This window comes from Solanum dulcamara, chromosome 7, assembly GCF_947179165.1.
Source record: "Solanum dulcamara chromosome 7, daSolDulc1.2, whole genome shotgun sequence".
Taxonomy (NCBI): Eukaryota; Viridiplantae; Streptophyta; class Magnoliopsida; order Solanales; family Solanaceae; genus Solanum; species Solanum dulcamara.
This window is the reverse complement of record NC_077243.1, coordinates 21,703,901-21,717,932: the sequence shown is the minus strand read 5'-3', so window position 1 is coordinate 21,717,932 and position 14,032 is coordinate 21,703,901.

Sequence of the window (14,032 nt, the reverse complement as noted above, 5' to 3'; positions counted from 1 at the left end):
GTTGAGCATCAAAGGCCATGTGGTTTAGCCCAAAACATAGAAATTCCAGAATGGAAGTGGGAGATGATCAACATGGACTTTATTATAGGCTCGTTGAAGTCCCAAAAGCAACACGATTCCATTTGGATGATTATGGATAGAATGACGAAATCAGCTCACTTCTTGGCGGTTAAGACTACTGACACCGCAGAAGATTATGCAAAGTTTTATATACAGGAGATCGTCATATTGCATGGGGTCCCTTTGTCTATCATCTCAGACAGAGGAGCCCAATTCACTTCCCAATTTTGGAAATCTTTTCAGAAGGGATTAGGTTCGAAGGTGAACTTGAGTATAGCCTTCCACCCCCAGACAGATGGCCAAGCAGAGCGCACCATCCAGACATTGGAAGATATGTTGAGGGCATGTGTGCTTGACTTCAAGGGAAATTGGTATGATCACTTACCTCTCATAGAGTTTGGATATAACAATAGCTATCATGCAAGCATCCAAATGGCTCCTTATGAAGCTTTGAATGGGAGGAGGTGTAGATCTCCCATTGAGTGGTTTGAAGTTGGTGAGATTGAGTTGATTGGGCCTGACTTTGTTCACCAAGCCATGGAGAAGGTGAGGGTTATCCAAGACAGGCTAAAGACATCCCAAAGCTGCCAAAAATATTACACCGATGTGAGGAGGAGAGACTTGGAGTTTGAGGTGGGTGATTGGGTGTATTTGAAAGTGTCACCCATGAAGGGTGTCATGAGGTTTGGAAGGAAAGGGAAGCTCAGTCCTCGATATATTGGTCCTTACCAGATTTCGAGGCGAATTGGGAGTGTTGCCTATGAGTTGGAGTTACCTTCAGAGCTAGCCTTTATTCATCCGGTGTTCCATGTTTTGATGTTGAAGAAGTGCTTGGGTGATCCCTCGTTGGTAGTCCCCATTGATAGCGTTGGAATTAAGGATAGCGTATCTTATGAAGAGGTTCCGATCCAAATTTTCGATCGCCAAATTTGCAAGTTGAGGAACAAAGAGGTCGCCTCAGTCAAAGTCTTGTGGAGGAACCAATTTGTTGAGGAAGCCACATGGGAAGCGGAGGAAGCCATGAAATCTAAATATCCACATCTATTCGTGCCTACCAAGGAGAATGATGAAGGTAATGTTAATTTCCTTGACTTGAATTCACTTGTGCATTATGAGTTTGATTGGTAATTTGTTTGAGAAATTGATTATTGATTGACTGAATTCTGATTGTGATTTGTATCCCGAGTCCGTTCTTGGTCACTCGTCATTCGAGGATGAATGATCCCAAGGGGGAGATAATGTAACACCCCTCAAAAATTTTCCCTAAGATTCGGACCTTTCTTGTATACGGGTAGGGTCGAACTCGAGTATTGAGGGGCATATGTATGAGCTAGGATGAGTCCTCGAGAAATTTAAGGATGTTGGAGGCGATGTGGGGTCACGAAGGACCCCTAGGACCAAGCTAAGTCCAAAAGATTCATCGTGGCTAAGTTTTAGGATGAGTTCATATGAGGGGTCGACTTCTAACGATCCTATCTTTTGAAAGACGATAATCTGGGTGGCCCACGACCCATCAAATTAAAGTTCATCGAGTCTTCTTTCCAACACCACCAAAAATGTAATTTTTGGAGTTCGGAATCAAAAGATATGATGATCCTAAGATGAACTAGCACAGTAGAGATTTTCAGGCCTGGGTTGCAATGGCTGGAAAACTGAACTTGGCACCGCAGTGGCGCGATGCGCCACTATCGCGCCAGAAACATGTTTCAGTAGTTTGGGCTCTGGCGCGGCGCGCCACTAAAAGGTGTGCAGGGTTTTTCAAGCCAATTTCCAGAACCCAGAAAATATTGGCCTTGGCGCTGTAAGGGCGCGACGCGCCACTATCGTGCCAAAAACATGCCTCAGTAGTTTGGTCTCTGGCGCGGCGCGCCACTGCAAGGTGTATAGGTTTTAGGCGTAATCTGCCTGGCGCTGCAATGGCGCGATGCACCACTATCGCGCCAGGTATATTTTTGCCTATTTTTTAGAACTTTGAGAAAGGGCAATTTGGGAATTATCCCAAATTATATATGTATCCTCCTTAAGCATTTAGAGACATATTTTTCAGCCCCCACTCTCTCTCTAGAAAAGCCCTAGAAAACTCTCTCCTCTTCATCTTCATCTTCTTCTTCTTCTCTATTTCCAACAAGAGATTGTTCCAAGAGCTTCAAGACTTCAAGCTTTCCATTGAAGACCCAACAACAAGGTTTTTTCAAGAGTCTATTCTAAAAGTATGTAAGGCTATCTAAAACATGGGTTGAGTCCACCCATGTGCCTTATACCTTCTTTAAGGATAAATGCCCATAGAAATGGAGTTTCTTGCTAGGCTTGTGTTCAAATGAGTTTTGTTGTCCATTAGAGTAATTTTTGCTATGGTGATGAGGTTTAGTCAATAACTCCCAAAAAGAGTCTTTGTGTGAGTATGAGTTGATGAAGATGAGTTGTTAAATATGTTTTATTGATTTTCTTAGCTATGTGGATTATGATAAAGGATGCTATTTTCTTAAAAATGATGCTTATCTTGAATTGTAGATTTAAAGCCTTGGAATTGTGATGAGATTCAAAGATTGATTAAATGGATAGAGGAAATGATTGGTTATGTTTACATGTTGCTATAAATGTGCCTTTAAATTTCTCTTGAAAGATGTGATTTATGGATGATTGATTTAGCTAGAGTGGATGAGTTGACAAGGTTTAAATAAGACTTATCGATATGATTTGATTGAGTCGATTGGATGGAGTTTTATGAGCATTGAGTCTTGAGAGCAGTATCGAGCACCGAATTGGGTAAGAGTAAATTCCATACTCGTACCCAATAACTACGTCGCCAAACATAGGAGGGGATTGAACTGTTAAAGTCGGATGCTTCCCCAAATGTTTGTCCTGACATTATAGGACTTGGTTGGATTGGATCCATGGTTGGTTGACTCGTTCATGCCCTGGAAAAGTATGAACGGACGCGACAACAATGTCGGCTTGTTGTACTGTCACTTGCTCATAAGTGACGGTTGTCGGATAAGAGAAACTCTCACATAAGTCTTGATAGTACTTTGAGTCGGATTGAGTTGAATGGTATGTGATTGGTCCTGTCTAAACCGTATTCTTGTTTAGATCTAGGACATTTGATTGAGTTGCTATTTCTCTTAAGTTGAGTTTTGATAGAATTGATGTTTCCTTTATGTCCTTCTATTTGGCCATTTTATATACCAGTACATTCTACGTACTGACGTCATTTGGCCTGCATCATTTCATGATGCAGAGACAGGTACCAGAGATCATCAACCGGCGCTCCATTGAAGATCTCTACCCCCTCCCAGCTAGCGGTGAGTCCTCCTAGTTCTGGAGGATGTTGAGCTCTTCTTGTATAGTTCTGATGTCACTTGTTTTATTTTGATTGTTGGTAGCCATGGGCTTGTCATGGGCACCTTCCAAATTGTAGATAGAGGCTTCATAGACCGGAGTGTAGAAATGTTGGATTGCTTTTGAGTAGCCCCTTTTAAAATTTCTTATCGAGTTGATGGTTGTTTGGCCTTCGGCCCTAATTTATAAAAAGTATTTTATTAATTGAGTTTTCCACTAAGAGAAGGTGATTGAATGAATGTGTGACTAGACCAGGTGGTTCATTCGGGGGTCAGAAATGGCCTTCGAGTGCCGGCCACGCCTAGGATACCCTCCCGGGGCGTGACAAGTGACCAAAATATCGCGAAAGTGACGGTTCGCTCAAGCAGAAACAAATTACTTAAGCGACACCTGACAGGGGATTTGGCCTAGGTTTATGCTATTTTCTCGATTTTTGAACTTTAGATCTCGGTAGGAACGATTTGGAGAAGAATTTGTCGTGGGATTTCATTAGGTAATTTATTTTGACTCTATTTCATCATTTCCAATGATTTATTGATGATTTTAACATGAATTTGGGGGTTTCAATGGGTGAAAATGGTCTTTTTTCAAGAACTTGTGAAAAATCTTTAATCATTGATTGTGACTTGATTTGGGTTGGATTTTTGAAGCGGTTTTCACTAGTGAGTTCCTAAGACTAAGAGGAACAATTTCATCCAAAAATACGCAGGTTTAAAGCCCTATTTTGCGAAGTCGGATTTTGAGCCTTTGACTCTCTTTTCCATCGAATTTCATATTCTTAGTATTGTTGGATTTGGTTTCTGATTGTGAAATAATATTTGAATAGATTGTGGAGATTCAGAGTATAATCGAAAAGGCAAGGCACACATAGTTTGATTGATCGCGTCTTGGCTATGGCAAGTGGACACTTAAAACTCTGTGAATATCTTAAAATTCTCGAATATCCCATTGTATATGTATTGGGGCGTAATAAGTATGAGGTTACAGGTTTAATTGTGATATGAACTAATCTAAAATGAATAGACGGGGTTAATAAAAAATGATGTGTGATATTGTTGAGTATTGAATCTTACTTGCCGTAATCTAGATATCTATGTATATTTGATGAAATACTTGATAGTCCAATTGTGATTGCGGTTTGTCTAAATTGATTATTCCTCATTACTTATGTGAGCATACTGTTTGCATTGGTTCTGAAACACAGTGATGAGAGGCATATGATTGTGAGACCGAGGTTAGTTTAGTTCAAAGATATGATATTGTCGAGGTCATTTCTTATTGAATTATTTAGTATGGACTGTTAGTTTGGGCTGATTTCTATGCAGGTTGTAGTCTGGAGGCTCGATTGGATTGGAAACGGAGTTCATGATTCCTATTAGATGTACTTAGTTTTTCTAGTTAGCTTGCTGGGTACCGTGTTGTTTGGTACTTACCCTAGCTTCTACACTTATGTAGGTTCTGAGTCTGGACTTTGATCACGTCTCTTTTTGATCATTCAAGGCTTCTGGGAGTTTGAGAGAGGTAGTCATTGATATCCAGCAAACTCTCGCACTTCTTGTATTTTTATGCTTTACTCTATTTGAGATTTGAAGACATTAAGATTTGTACTTTATTTTTGTATCGTTATTTTAGCGGCTTGTACATGTGATATCCAATCTTTGGGGTGTATTTAAGTTGAAAGACTTCCGTTTTTGTTTATCACTTACCTATTTAGACTGTTTCTGCTTTATTCTCTGTAAATATTGAGTTTTAGGCTGACTTGTCTGGTAGAAAAGGACAAGTGACATCTCACCCGGATTTGGATCGTGCCATTAATTTTCAACATACTTTGTATGTGATGTGTATTTATGGTTGTTGTCTATAAGTCATGTAAGCAGTAAAATTCTAAAATACTTCCGTTGTGTGCTATTTTCCAACAGACACATGTATCATATATTTCGGGTTATTCACAAGTTTCTTCCTGCCACACCGATTTAAAAATACATATATTAATTATAAACACATATATCATACATTTCGGGTCAGTCACGAGTTTTTTCTGCCACACAAATTGCTAAATACATGTATTAGACATGTATCATACATTTCGAGTCATTCAATAGTGTTCCTTCCTACTACACAGATTACAAAAATTCAATAATTGTATTTGGCACTTTTCCACACGTCTCCTATAAATGTCAATCTCTCTGTAACACTTGCACCAACAAGAATTAATCTCAGTAACGATTCTTCCAATAAATGCTGTAAAAATTCGAACAAGAAACTTCTGCAATCGAAGATTTTTTTGTCCATATATATCCCTCTTTGTTGATTTAATCTTCCTCATTAATGTTGGTTTACCAAAGCTCACGAATACTATTTCTAATTCAGCAACATCAAGGGCAGGCGCATCAAAAGAACTAGTTTCGGCTTCTACAATCAAAGTTTATAATTTGAGGTTGGTGTAGTTAAAAACAGAGTTGAGATAATAAAAAATATGCCGAGTCTCCAACTTATTCACTATACAAAACATAGTAATTTTATAATAAAGAAAGATGTTTTTTTTGATAGTGAACTAATTTGAAGTTGTTTGAGTTACATGAGGTTATTGGACATGTCAAGAATTATAATATTGGATTGTTGAAGATTGTCGCTCCAACAACAATCCAACCACGTCGTGTAACTCAAACAAATCTGAATTAATTGAAGAGTCAAAGTTATTTTCCTTCAAAAAATCACTTTATTTGAAATTTTCAAAGTTGGAATTGAAAAACTGTGTTTGACCATAGTTTTTGCGGTTAATATTTAGAATTTAAATATATTTTAAAATATATATATAAATATTATTCAAAGTGTCACGACCCTGACTTTCTGTGACTGACACCCATACCAACCCACCAGTGGGAGAACCATTTACACAACCCAAGATAACACATTTGTGGGATATAACAGTTAAAGATTTGTGGAAGCAAGAATAGTCAAGAATTAATACTGAGTCCCTATAAACTCAGCGAACAATCTAAAAAATAAACTGAAATGCGGAAACATCCTAGAAATTGAAAGTCGTCTATACCAAAACTCTAACCAAATATTAGTCTAAGAAAAGGGAATACACTCCCAAAACGTAGTTATGAAACTAAACAGTGTTTGAAAATCTTAGTCTTGAAAAAAGGACTAGAACAAAGAAGAGTCTACCGCAGCTTGAAAGAAACACCTCACCCTTGAACTCGAATGAATCTCACTCCTCTAAACAAGGTCTCTTCACAGTCGGCTGAATATGTCATGTACTCAAAAAAAGATAGAGCAAGTGTAGTATCAGTACACAACACAACAGTGTACTGGTAGGATCACACGTTTAGCCAATAAACGGATCATAGATAAGTAAACTCAACAAATTAACACATATATATACAGAATAAGTTAATCGTTGCCATCTCAAATAATATTCAGCAAGATCACAGTTCCACAACTTTAAGATGATGTAACTTCACATAAAGGTCCTCTCATGAAACCTACAAATATTCAACTTTGAGTCGAAACGTAACACTCGATCCAAGATTTGTGTCGGAATATGAAACCCAATACAAATATGTGTTGAAACATGACACCCAATCCAATTTATATGTCAAAATGTGACACTCAATCCCAACATACAAACAACCACAATTTCATTCATTATTCATCATTATATCACCAAGAATAGGTTCATCACAAAATAGGCCAGCAAGTGATCATTTCATATATAATCTAGCATGTTTACCTATTCATATATACATGCATATTATGAATCAATTTAACAAGTATATGAAACACATACGAGAAATAAAACTATCACCTACCTCGAATTTGAGCTTCAACCACTCTAAGATACAAGAGATTTCCCATTTCGGGTTCTTTCTACTAGTTCTTGATCTAAAAAAGAGGCACATATACACAAGGATAAATGAAATAGCCTAATTCACAAGAATTATAACATAACTCTATCCTAGAAAAAAATCCATGATCCTAACCCCACCCTAGGGCTATTTCCCACCATTAGTTTCAATTCAAACCTTCCCCTAATGATTAGCAATCATAGTTTCTAGATTCTAGGAATCAAATAATGAGTAGAGGGAGTAAAATCCATACATTAAGCGTGGAAATTCGTGGAAAATTAATGAAAATCTCCCTAGGTTGCCTCCTGTCATTGTAGAAATTATTTTTGCAGAAAAAGACCATTTTTGGGGCTTTTTCTGACTTAAGTCACGACTGTCCTGATCTGGTAGAACCCATCCCACTTAGGAGGTCCCACTCTGGTGGGAATAATCCCGCTCTGTCTGGTTGCATGGAAACTGAGAGCTCGAATTTTGAGTTGCAATCCCCCATTTCGCAACACACTCCCTTCCAAAGATGTATTAAAATATACCCTTCATACCAAGTCCAATTCTAGGAGTTTTACTCGCCCGTATGTGATTCTACAAAGCCGTAAATTCTCTGTATCATCCTAAGCCTCACCTGACTCAAATAGGCTAAATTTTTCTGAAATTACTACCCAAAATTTTCTGGCCAAAAAAACTTCTCCATTTTCCTATCCATAATGACTGGGACAGGTCATTATAATAGATATCAATTTATCCATCACTCAGGCACGAGTTATTAACTAGGTAAAACATAGCTAAAGTAGAGATATAGTAGTACCTGTTTCATTGAACAGTTGAGGATACTTGTCTCGCATATCCTTTTTAGTCTCCCAAGTAGCTTCCTCCACCGAATGATGTTGCCATTGCACTTTAACCATCTTGATTTCTTTAGTCCTCAACTTTCGAATATCATGATCAAGGATTGCAACTGGCTCTTCCTCATACTGAAGTTCCTTGTCTAATAACACCGAGTCTCATTTAATGATATAGTCCCCATCCCCATGATACTTCTACAGAATTGATACATGGAACACCGGGCATACCCTAGAAAAGCTAGGTGGTAAGGCCAATCTATACGCCAAACCCCATACAATCAAAAAATTTAAAAGGGCCAATATAGCGAGGATTAAGTTTGCCCTCCTTACTAAACCTCATTACCCTTTTAATGGTGACACTTTTAGAAGCACTTGCTTACCAGGATTGAATTTGATATCCCTCACCTTACGGTCAACATACTCTTTTTGACGACTTTGAGCTGCTAGAAGCTTAGCTTAATTGTTTCTTACCTTATCCTGAGCATCCCTCACTAAGTCTACCCCCAATGGCTTCACTTCTCCAGCTTCAAACCACCTTATGGGAGACATGCATCCCCTCTTATAAAGAGAATTAAATAGTGCCATATCGATGCTAGAGTGATAGCTATTATTGTAGGAGAACTCACACAAAGGCAAGAACTTATCCCAATGTCCCTTAAAGTCTATCACACATGCCCTCAACATATCTTCCAACACTTGGATAGTCCTTTTTGACTGTCCATCTGTCTGTGGATACAAAGTTGTACTGAAAGTAAGTTGAGTGCCCAAGTCTTTATGCAACTTCCCCAAATTTTAGAAGTGAATTTTGTGCCTCGGTCTGAAATGATAGGAAAGGGCACCCCGTACAGCCTTACTATCTCTTTCACACAAATTTGAGAAAACTATTGTGCATTATGGTCCACTCTAACCCGAATAAAGTGTGCTGACTTTATCAGCCGGTCGACCACCACCCAAATAGATTCACACTTTTCCAAAGTCTTGAGAAGTCCAACCACAATGCCCATGGCTATTATCTCCCGCTTCCATTTAGGAATGGGCCTTCTTTGTAGCAACCCAACAGGTCTTTAGTGCTCATATTTTACCTGTTGGCAATTTTGATACTTGACTACATATTCAACTATGTGTTTCTTCATACTCGATGACCAATATCGATGTTTCAAGTCTTGATATATCTTAGTTACTCCCGGATGAATAAAGTATCGTGAACCATGGGATTCAGATAGGATTTACTGAATTAAGCCATCTATTTGGGGAACACAAATTCTTCCCCTAAAGTGGAGCACCCCACTTGCATCAAGTGTTGATTCTTGAGCCTTTTTCATCAACACCTTCCCTCTAATTTTATTTAAGTTAATATCCTTAAACTGCTTGTTCTTGGTCTCTTCTATAAAAGTGGGCCTTAGATCAACACCAGCCATTATCCCACATTTCTCTAAGATGCCTAGTCTCATGAACCTAGGCTCCAAGGCCTGAATTTCTCTAGCCAGAGGCTGCCTAAGGATTCCCAAACAGGCTAGACTACCATGCTAATCGGTTTCCAGCTCAACGTGTTCGCTACCACATTAGCCTTACCTGAATGATATTAGATGGTGACATCATAGTCTTTGAGCAACTTCATCCACCTTCACTGTCTCAAATTCAAGTCCTTCTGGGTGAACACATGTTGTAAGCTGCGGTGATTGGTAAACACCTAACACTTGACTCTATACTAATAATGCCTCTAGATTTTTAGTGGAAATACTACCACTTCTAACTCCAAGTTATGAGTCGGCTAGTTCTTCTCATATACCTTTAACTGTCGAAAGCATAAGTTACAACGTTCTTATCCTGCATCAACACATCATCCAAACTTGAATGTGAAGCATAACAATAAATAATAAAGTCTTTACCTTTGACCGATAGGGTCAAAATTGGAAGCTTTTGAAAGCTCTCTTTGCACTTGCCAGTCCCCTCGAATGGCACCTTTTTTTAGTCAGTCTGGTCAAGTGAGTCGCAATAGAAGCAAAGTTCTTCATGAACAGGCGATAATAACTGGCTAGTCCCATAAAACTTTTAATCTTGATCACAGAACTAGGCCGAACCCAGTTTTTAACTGCCTCAATCTTTTGCGGGTCTACCATTACCCCTTCCCTTAAATCAACATGGCCTAAAAAGGCAACTAAAGGCTACTAGAATTCACACTTAGACAATTTTGCATACAACTTTTATCTTCTCAAAACACCTAAAACAATTCGGAGATGGTCTGCATGTTCCTATTCACTCTTTGAATAAAACAATATATCATCTATAAATATTATCACAAACGAATCCAGGAACGGCTTGAACACCTCATTCATCAAACTCATGAAGGTTGCAGGTGCATTGGTCAGCCCAAAGGATATCACCAAAAATTCATAATGCCCACACCTGGTTGTAAAAGAAGTCTTGGTCATATCCTCTAGTCTAATTTTTAATTAATGGTATCTAGAGCTGATATCAATTTGAAAAGACTGATGCACCTTGCAATTGATCAAAAGGGTCATCAATACGAGGCAAAAGATATTTATTTTTTATGGTCACCTTATTCAGTTGTCAGTAATCAATGCACATTCTCATACTACTATTTTTTCTTAACAAACAACACCAGAGCACCCTAAGATGGAGCACTAGGATGAATGAACTCCTTATTAAGAAGGTCCTGGATCTGAGCCTTAAGCTCTCTCAACTTTTTCGAAGCCATACGGTAGAGAGGAATGGAAATTAAATGAGTACCCGACTCTAAGTCAATATAGAAATCTATATCTCAGTCAGGAGGCATACCAAGCAAGTCTGAAGGGAATACTTCTGGAAATTCACACACTACTAGGAGAGGCTCAATAGAAGGATACTTTACATCCACATTTTGAATATGGGACAAATAGTCCAAACAACACTACCCTACCATTTTTCAAGTCTGGAGAAAAGATATGACCTTAGCTAGCTTAGGCTTCTACACCCTTTCTCACTCTAACCTTTCCTTTCCTGAGATCTCTAAAGCCATAGTTTTTGTATTACAATTAAGAAAAGAAAAATAGAAGAACAACCAAGTCATGCCTAACATCACATCAAAATCTGTCATATCTAAAATCACTAAGTCAACCCAAGTTTGGTATCCCATAAACATCACAGAGCAAGCATGATACACATGAGTAACTATGACTGACTCTCCAATAGGGGTAGAAACGTGAACAAGGGCATCTAGCATATCACAAAGTGCATCAAATTCCAAAACATATTTTATAGACATATAAGAATAAGTGGAACCCGGATCAAATAAAATAGTAGCCATCCGATCACAGAAAATAGTAGTACCTGTGACAACTATGTCAGAAGTCTCTGGCTCGGTCTTGCCTGGAAATGCATAAAACTGAGTTCGCTCATCCTGACAAGCTACCTCCCTGCCTGGCTGAGCTGCTCCTCGACCTGTACTACTATTACCTTGGCTACCACGGCTTCTTGGATTTCCTCCTCACCCACCTTATGGACGTCCTCTACCATTTCTCCCCTCAGCTACTAGTACTACTACTTTGGTCTGCTGGGGTGTTAAAACTGTCTCACGGGGGTGAGGACGCTCCTATGTATATGTCCCAGCTCTCTATAATTAAAACACTCGCAATCAAAACATGGACTGCTACTTGGGAATGATGCTCCCTGACCCTTATGGGTGGGATGCTACTATGGAGTACCTAAAAAATAGCCAGTAGAAGTGGGCAGAGCTGACTGAATTGGCTGATCTGCAACTATTGGCCTGCCTTACCCTCTAGAATAGGAACCTTGGAAATTATTTGCGCTCTTGGGCTTCAAAGCCAAATAAAGTCCATAACTTCATGCCTAATGAAATCATATAGACGGATAGTACCTACAACTCGAGGTTCAATCCCTTCACAAACAACCTGATCCTCTCCTCTTCTATAGTGACCAGCTGAGTAGCATACTTGGACAATGCATGAAACTTGGCCTCATAAGCACCCACTGATAACCCTCCCTGCTTCAGTGCAATAAACTCATCCTTCTTTCTGTCCCTCAAAGTATAGGGCACATATTTTTCTAGGAACATGGCATGAAACTGAACCCAAGTGAATGGGGGAAACACTAACAAACGATATTCTACATAAGCCCTCTACCACTGTTTGGCCTCAATCTTCAGATAAAATGTCACAAACTCTACTTTATGCTGATGCATTATACCTAGTATATGCAACCTCTTGTAGCAATCAAGGATAAACTCATAAGCATCTTCATTATCAGTACCATAGAAGACTGGAGGTTTGAGCTTTAGGAACTTGGAGAGCATGTCATGCTCAGTACACGTCACCACTGGAAACATGAGTGGTCTAAAGAAAGCATCAGTGCCTACCACCTCATCTGCTAGCTGATCTACAGTAGCAACAAGACGAGCAACAAAAGTTGGTGCTGTGAAAATGGCTTTAGTTCCAGCCAACCCACTCAAGAAAGCCATGATCTGCTGAGCTATTATGGGGTCTAGAGGGGAAATACAAGCAGCCCTAGTTTAGGTGTCTTCTTCCTACTCAGTATTCCCCTCTTCTTCTCCAACTTTTACATTTACCTCTAACTCATTATGGGGAGCGGGAAGGGCCTCACCTACCGGCACCTTTTCAATCTAGACCTCTACTCTGGGAGGTGCTACTCTCCCCCTTCCCCTGCCGCATCTCCCTCTCCTGCCTCTACCTCGACCTCTCCCTCGAATAGTGGGCTCTTCCTCTAGCTCCACTAGAGCTATGAGCCATACACCATTATAGCATATGTTAACCATTTATAGGTAAGAAAGTGAAAAAGGTTAGATACCAATTTGGAATACTAGATACCAATTGGAATCGAATTATAACACGAAGAAAAGAAGATAACAAAACTTTTCCTAAAATTTCATAGCTCCTCGAAGAAAATTACAAATATCTCCGTACCATTCTGTAAGATTCTACTAGACTTATTTTGGTACAATGAAATCAATGAACCTAGGCTCTGATATCAATTTTTTCATAACCCTAGTCCGCCGTGACTAGAACCCACACCAACCCACTAGTACGAGAACTATTTACGCAATCCAAGCTAACATATTTGTGAGATATAACAGTTATAGATTTATAAAAGAAATAATAAATCAAGAATTAATATTGATTCCCCATAAGATAAACGAACAATCTAAATAACAAGCTGAAATAAAAAACATCCTAGGAACTGAAAGTCGTGTGTACCAAAACTCTAACAAAATATCAGTCTAAGAAAAGGGAATACACTCCCAAAATGTAGTTATGAAACTAAACAGTGTTTAAAAAGCTTAGTCCTAAAAAAGGAATAGAATGTAACACCCCATTTTTTTTTCCGCCAAGACTCGAACCGTTCTTCTTGTGCGTGTAGGATCGAACTCGATGACTTGTAATTTCATATATGAGCTAGGATCAATTCCTATGTATTTTAAGTGTATTAGATGTGTTTTAGGATCATAAGGGATCTCTAACACCAAGCCAAGTCCAAAGAATTTCTGCCATCTAAGTTTCCGAATGAGTTCATATAAGGGTCAACTTCAAATGACCATATCTCTTAAAATATAATGAATTGGGTGGTTCATGACCTATCAAATTAAATATCTTTGAGTCATCTTTCCAACGCCACCAAGATTGCATTTTTAAAGATTCGGAATCAAAGGTTATGACCATTTTACTACAGACTATCACTGCAGGAATTTCAGGCTTGGGGTTCCAGTGGCGCCCACGCCACTATAGCGCCCAAAACTAGCCTCAGTAGTTTGTCCCTTGGCGCGATGCGCCACTATTGCAATTGTAGGTTTTTGGATGTGTTTTGCATATTTTTTTGGAGAAAAGGCCTTTATGGACCTTTCCCACCCATCCTATATATAAAACACGACCCTAGCTATCACCATTTCCTCCCCATACATGAATTTCT